The sequence below is a fragment of the Seriola dumerili genome, unplaced genomic scaffold (genome assembly GCF_002260705.1).
Source record: "Seriola dumerili isolate Sdu_G_001 unplaced genomic scaffold, Sdu_1.0 BDQW01006070.1, whole genome shotgun sequence".
NCBI lineage: Eukaryota > Metazoa > Chordata > Actinopteri > Carangiformes > Carangidae > Seriola > Seriola dumerili.
This window is the reverse complement of record NW_019180325.1, coordinates 1-7051: the sequence shown is the minus strand read 5'-3', so window position 1 is coordinate 7051 and position 7051 is coordinate 1. Positions and strand designations below refer to the sequence as shown.

General features: G+C 42.8%; 2 non-coding genes across 2 annotated transcripts; both read right to left on the bottom strand.

The window, feature by feature from the left end:
* Positions 1-2315: 2315 nt before the first annotated feature.
* trnak-cuu lies at positions 2316-2388 on the bottom strand. Its single transcript has one exon. It is a non-coding gene; the product is annotated as a tRNA-Lys (tRNA).
* A 523-nt stretch (positions 2389-2911) lies between these two features.
* Positions 2912-2984, bottom strand: trnak-cuu. Its single transcript has one exon. It is a non-coding gene; the product is annotated as a tRNA-Lys (tRNA).
* Positions 2985-7051: the final 4067 nt, after the last annotated feature.

Sequence of the window (7051 nt, the reverse complement as noted above, 5' to 3'; positions counted from 1 at the left end):
CAGCCACGCCCCCAAAAATACCTGATTTTAAGGCCTAATGTTAAATTAATTTGGTTATTATTTTCAGATGGACCACCAGAACACGGAACAAGAAGTATGAATTTAGCCCATCACACAGTAATGAATTCCGGAAAAAATTCATCGACTGAGTATTTCATGAGAGAAGTTGGTGTTTTTATAATGAGTGTGTATTGGAACCACAGTTTTTGGAGCCCGCCCCCAGCGGAACCTCGGTGGTATTGCACATTAAGGCACTTCCGCGTTGGCTTCACTTTTCAGCCCCAGAGACCACGTCCATTTTTATATACAGTCTATGACTACAGCAGGTTGAATCTGAAGCTGGGGAACAATAGTCTGTATGGGGGGGAACTGTAAGTGAACTGATAGTCATTAGTGTCTCTGCTGCCCATCACAAGTTATTGGACACAGTTTACACAGAAATATGACCAAACATGACACTTAACTAGAGTATGGCACAGGAAGCTGCTGGTCCGAAGGTCGCCGGTTCGGTTCCCCACTGGAACATGTTGCTACCCAAAATTACCAAGCATTGTAAATCTATCAAATATCACTAAATAAGTGATACAAATTGGATGGGAACTTCGTGTGAATGCCAAATAGTAGTTCATTATGTTGTTTAGTGTTTACATAATGTCAAAATTTTATTATTGATAATGGAATAATAATAAACTTTATATAGCAATGTAAGAAATATTTGTAAAAATCACCACACCTAGACACATACGTTTTGCATTTACTTTTGGCTAGAATATATTTGATATTTATTTTTAAATTTCTGACCAATGAATACAATAAGTATTGAAAGTACTGCAACAATGTAATTCTGACTGATTAGCTTTCATGCAATGTGGAACTGTTTGAAATTCTATTCTGTTTCTTTGTTGTATTTTCATTATATGCTAGTGTTTGAATAAGTGAAAGATACTTCTGTAGAAATATAGCAAATTTATTACAAATTTCACACCTTAATTCTCCCTCTCATACACACACACACACACACACACACCTATAATTATAGCACATATACTAAGAAATAAATTAAGTGTATAAAATAAAATATAATAAATGAACTAAAAATAGAAGATAAATAAGGCTAGGAAACTATTAGAATAAGACTAAAATATAACAAGAATTTTTTTTTCTTTTAAAACTATTTACATTATGTACACATAGAGACAAAGAATGTCACAAATCTATTTTTTATCTGCCCTTTTCCTCCGCATCTCCTCCATCCACTGATCAACTGGCATGTTGGCTTTTTGGAGCCAGTATATGTGTCCATAATACTGACTGTGACCAGTTTCCTTATTGCGGGGCTGGTGGCACTGACTACATTTATTCTTTTCAACTGTCCGGGTGTAAGCCCTGCGGGCAGGTGGTGGGGAGGGAAGCGGGCCAGAAGGAGCGATCTGTTGGGCTCCAGGTACTTGTGGGGTTAGAAATATAAATGGAGCGATGACAGGGCTGGGGTTGGGGACAACAGGCAATGTGGCAGATGTAGGTGGAGATGCCGGCTGAGGGAACAACTGCCTCTGAGCTGCAGACTTCCTCTTGACCACTGCCTGTCCTGCTGTACTGTGGGGCAAGTGGTACTGATGCTGGGGGCCTGGGCGTGGGGATGCAGCCAGACGGAGCCAGCTCCCAGCGGAACCTCGGTGGTATTGCACATTAAGGCACTTCTTGCTAGCCGGGCCTGTTCAACAAAACACATCACGTGAAACATTGTTTACAAAACACATATTTCAGGACACAAAGGTATGCTTTAATCAAGAAAATCTACAGGAGATTATCCCTAATACTGAAGAGAAAAGAATCTCAGAGAGTTAACTGATAGCTGGAGATTACTGGCAGATGAATGAACCATGACATTCAATGTAAGACATAATGAAAAATACATGATGTCACTTTTGTTAAACAAATTTCAACAATTGTACATTGTCCACAGCTTAATTAATTTATTGCCAATGTTGGATTCAAACCCGTGACCCTGTGATTAAGAGTGGTGTGATTTTTGTTATTGTGCATATATTAAAACCTCCAACTCCCACCATGGGCCTTGAACCAATGACTCCCAGAAGAATAGCCTTTGACAATTTTCAGCAATTGCCTACACAATGCGCTATAATTGAACCAACTGCAGTAGTTGAGCTATGCAGCATAGCACGTTGATCGTGATGAAGCACATCCATTCCTAGAGGGCCTTTTGAGTTCCTGTACTCACATGTATCCTCTCAGACATGAAGTTCCTTTGCAGCCTGTTTCCCACTCTTGTGCTTCCTTTTTAAAACATATATCGCCCAACGTGGGGCTCGAACCCACGACCCTGAGATTAAGAGTCTCATGCTCTACCGACTGAGCTAGCCGGGCCTGTGAGCCAGAAAAATACGTCATGTCAAAACATTGCTTACAAAACACATATTTCAGGACACAAAGGTATGCTTTCATCGGGAAATCTACAGGAAGACAAAAGAATCTCAGAAACTGATGGCTGGAGTTTACAGGCAGATGAAAAAACCATGAGGATCAATGTAACATATAGTGAAAAATACAAAATGTCACTTTTGTTAAATAAATTTCATCACTTGGTTACATTGTCCACAACTTCAATTAGTTTATCGCCCAAAGTTGGATTCAAACCCGTGACCCTGCGATTAAGAGTGTCATGCTCCACCAAGCTCTGTAAAATGAAATTTATTGAGTGAATTTCAATAATTGGTTATGCTGTCTATGCTCTGAATTAGTTTATGTCCTCAGATTCCTGCATCATGTGATGAAGCATATCCATCCATACCTAGAGGGCATTTCGAATTCCTGTACCCTCTCAGAAATGAAGATGCTTTGCAGCTTGTTTCCCAATCTTGTGCAGATACTTCCTATTTAAGACCTACATCGCCCAACGTGGGGCTCGAACCCACGACCCTGAGATTAAGAGTCTCATGCTCTACCGACTGAGCTAGCCGGGCTTGTGACTCAGCTAAATATATCACTCTAAAACGATAAAACATTCCTTACAAAACACATGTCATGACACATAGGTATGTTTAAGTCAGGAAACTCTACAGAAGATTGTCCCTAATTCTGAAGAGAAAAGAATCTCAGAGACTGATGGTTGGGGTTTGCAGGCATATGAACAAACCATGATTTTCAAGCTGTTTTATAACATATAATCCAAAATACAAAATGTCACCTTTGTTAAGAAAATATCAACAATTCGTTACATTGCCTATGACCCGAACCAGTTCATCACCCAACATGGGACTCAAACCCATGACCCTGATATTGAGAGCGTGTGATTTCTGTTATTGTGCATCTCTTAAAACCACCAACTCCCACCATGGGTCTTGAACTAACCACTCTCAGAAGAAGAGCCTTTGACAATTTTCAGCAAGTGCCTACACCATGGATACGGAGACTAAATTGCACTGCGCTATTTATTACGCTAACATTCAACCAGTCGCACAAGCTGGGCTATGTAGCATAGCACCTGGATCATGTGATGAAGCACATCCATGCCCAGAGGGCCTTGCGAGTTGAACTTACATGTATCCTCTCAGAAACCCTGCGATTAAGAGTGATATGCTCCACCAAGCTCTGTAAAACAAAATTTATTGAGCGAATTTCAATAATTGGTTATGCTGTCTATGCTCTGAATTAGTTTATGTCCACAGATTCCTTCATCATGTGATGAAGCATATCCATATCCTCTCTTTTCCTTCATCCAGGGGGGATGAAAGTCATTAGTGTCTCTGCTGCCCATCACAAGTTATTGGACACAGTTTACCCTCCATTAGTTTGAGAAATATGATATAACATGACACTTAACTAGAGTATGGCACAGGAAGCTGCTGGTCCAAAGGTCGCCGGTTCGGTTCCCCACTGGAACATGTTGCTACCCAAAATTACCAAGCATTGTAAATCTATCAAATATCACTTAATAACTGTTTGAAATACTGTTCTGTTACTTTGTTGTATATTCATTATATGCTAGTGTTTGAATAAGTGAAAGATACTTCTGTAGAGATATAGCAAATTTATTACAAATTTCACACCTTAATTCTCCCTCTCATACACACACACACACACACACACACACATACACACACACACATAATTATAGCATACATAATAAGAAATAAATTAAGTGTATAAAATAAAATAAATAAAATATAATAAATAAACTAAAAATAGAAGATAAATAAAGCTAGGAAACTATTAGAATAAGACTAAAATATAACAAGACATTTTTTTTCTTTTAAAACTATTTACATTATGTACACATAGAGACAAAGAATGTCACAAATCTATTTTTTATCTGCCCTTTTCCTCCGCATCTCCTCCATCCACTGATCAACTGGCATGTTGGCTTTTTGGGGCCAGTATATGTGTCCATAATACTGACTGTGACCAGTTTCCTTATTGCGGGGCTGGTGGCACTGACTACATTTATTCTTTTCAACTGTCCGGGTGTAAGCCCTGCGGTCAGGTGGTGGGGAGGGAAGCGGGCCAGAAGGAGCGATCTGTTGGGCTCCAGGTACTTGTGGGGTTAGAAATATAAAGGGAGCGATGACAGGGCTGGGGTTGGGGACAACAGGCAATGTGGCAGATGTAGGTGGAGGTGCCGGCTGAGGGAACAACTGCCTCTGAGCTGCAGACTTCCTCTTGACCACTGCCTGTCCTGCTGTACTGTGGGGCAAGTGGTACTGATGCTGGGGGCCAGGGCGTGGGGGTGCAGCTGCGGGGCGCACCTGTACAGGTGGGAGAGGCGCAGAAGCAACTGGAATAGAGGCAGGCAAGTTGACCCCTTGAAGCAGAATACTACTGCCCTGCCTCTTCAGTCTCTTGTTGTTCCATTGAACCAGTGTTGTTTGACTGATCTCAAACAACTGCTGAGTAGTGCTCTGCATTACTGTGGCATTACCCAGGACCAGCTGCCGGATCTTCCTGTAGTCCGTGACGATCAGAGTCCATCTTGTCAGTGCGTAACTGCCCTGTTTTTTGGGGCTCTTGTGAATGTTATACAGCTTGACACAGACGGACTCTACCAGACGACTACAGCCTGGCCACTGGGCTGGGGATCCTGAAGATGCCAAGGAATAACGTGTCGTGCTCTCCACACCTGGTGTAAATTCAGGTCTCTTTCTGGCACACCTGAAGCGTCCTGTGGTAAGGCGGACAGCTCTTGGGCCAGACGACGTGGTGTCGCCCTCATACAAAATAATACGATGACAAGCAAAACAAGAAGACCACTGACACTTTTTTGATGCAACATTTCACAAAAAGACTTACAGGCTGTTGCTCAGGTGCAGCTGGGGTGATGGTTTGTGACCCAGCAGCAGCTGTAGCAGCAGAGAAAGTGGTTGTGAGGGTGGTGGGGAGAGGAGGGACAGAGGCTGAGCTGCTGGTCGAGGACTTCTTGGTCAGCAAATTGAAAGCCTGAAACAACCAATACAAGTGAAATAAAAATTCACACTATATCACAAGTAAAACAGATGATATGTCACATAATAAAAACACTTACCAGCTGTTGTTGAGGTGGGGCAAGGGTGATGGGTGGTGAAGAAAAGGGACAAGCAGTTGCAGCGGGCGTGGTAGCTGGAAGGCCGGTGGGAGTTGGGAGGACAGGAGCAGAGCCGGTACGGAGGGCTGATGGGCCAGAGTGACTATCTGTGCTCTCATGCACAATCTGTAAAGAGTAATACTCTTTTAAAAACAAATTCTTATAAAGCTGCATTTAACTAGAGTTTTATCATTGCCTTTTATCTACATTTCTATTTCTGGATGGCGTTATGTGGTTTTTCTACGTATTTAAGGAGAGGTGATCGGACGAGATTATACCGTCTTTCGGTCCTCAGGTACCGCTACTCGACGCCCCATTTACAACATTTTTAGCAGGGAAACAGTCAATGTCCAGTCTTTACACTGCGCAATCGTGAATGCAATTTAAGAATATAATTAAAACAAAAGAAAAAAGAACTGTGCACTAGAGTATGGCACAGTAAGCTTCTGGTCCAAAGGTCGCCGGTTCGGTTCCCGACTGGAACATGTTGCTACGCAAAAGTGCAGTAAATTAACAATGATTCAGTTACCGTCTTTGTCATCTTTAAATATACATATACTTTTTCGGCCGTAGCCACTGTCCACGACCTCTCAGCAGCAAACAGACACGGTCCGAGAGCAGCTGGTGAACATAGTTGAGCATTAAGAAGCTAAAGAGACAGATTTCCCTCAGGAGCTGGTGGAGACCAAACACAGAGCTAAAAGAGAGGGAACACTGGAGTGAGATCATCATGAGACATCAGGTGACACAAACACCACTCCAAATGCAACAGATGAAATATAATAATTATATAGAATTTCAATTAAAAGTTATGAATAAAGATAGAAAAAGTTTTCCTCCTGTCTTCTCTTCATCTCTTCCCTCCACAGTCTTTCCACCAACAGTCACACAGTGCGACACACCTGCAATGTGAGTGAGGTCAGTGTCAAACCTTCTGGGTTGGATACACTTGCTGCGGACGTATGATGTTGGCTGCCGGCCGTAGGCTCCGGTCCTGGGTACAGGTAGTCCAGGCAGAGGAGGTGGCCGAAAAGAAGCGGTGAGTGGCGCTGGAGTGAGGGGGGGGACCAACAGCACTGGATGAGAGGCCGTGCTGTTCATTGTCTGGAGGAGGAGGAGGCAGACCCCTGCTGGAGGGCCCAGGCTGCTCCTCCAGGACACTGAAGTTAAAGGGCTGTCCTTGTCCCATCTGTACCAATGAGTCTGGCCAGCACCTGGAACACAAACAGAAACAGACTGTTTTAGGATTTTCAGCTTCCATTAAAAGATAACTCACAGAAAAGATTACTACACACCAACAGCTTTATGAAAAACTCTTACCACTGAGTCAATTCAAAGAGCTGGATGTTGGTTCTGAGCCATCAACCTCTGGCTGGCCAGCACTGTCTCTAATGGCCACATAACCTTTGAGAACGAATGACCAGCGAGTCCTCACAGTCGCTCTGGACCACATGGCCACTGGGTGAAGACGGC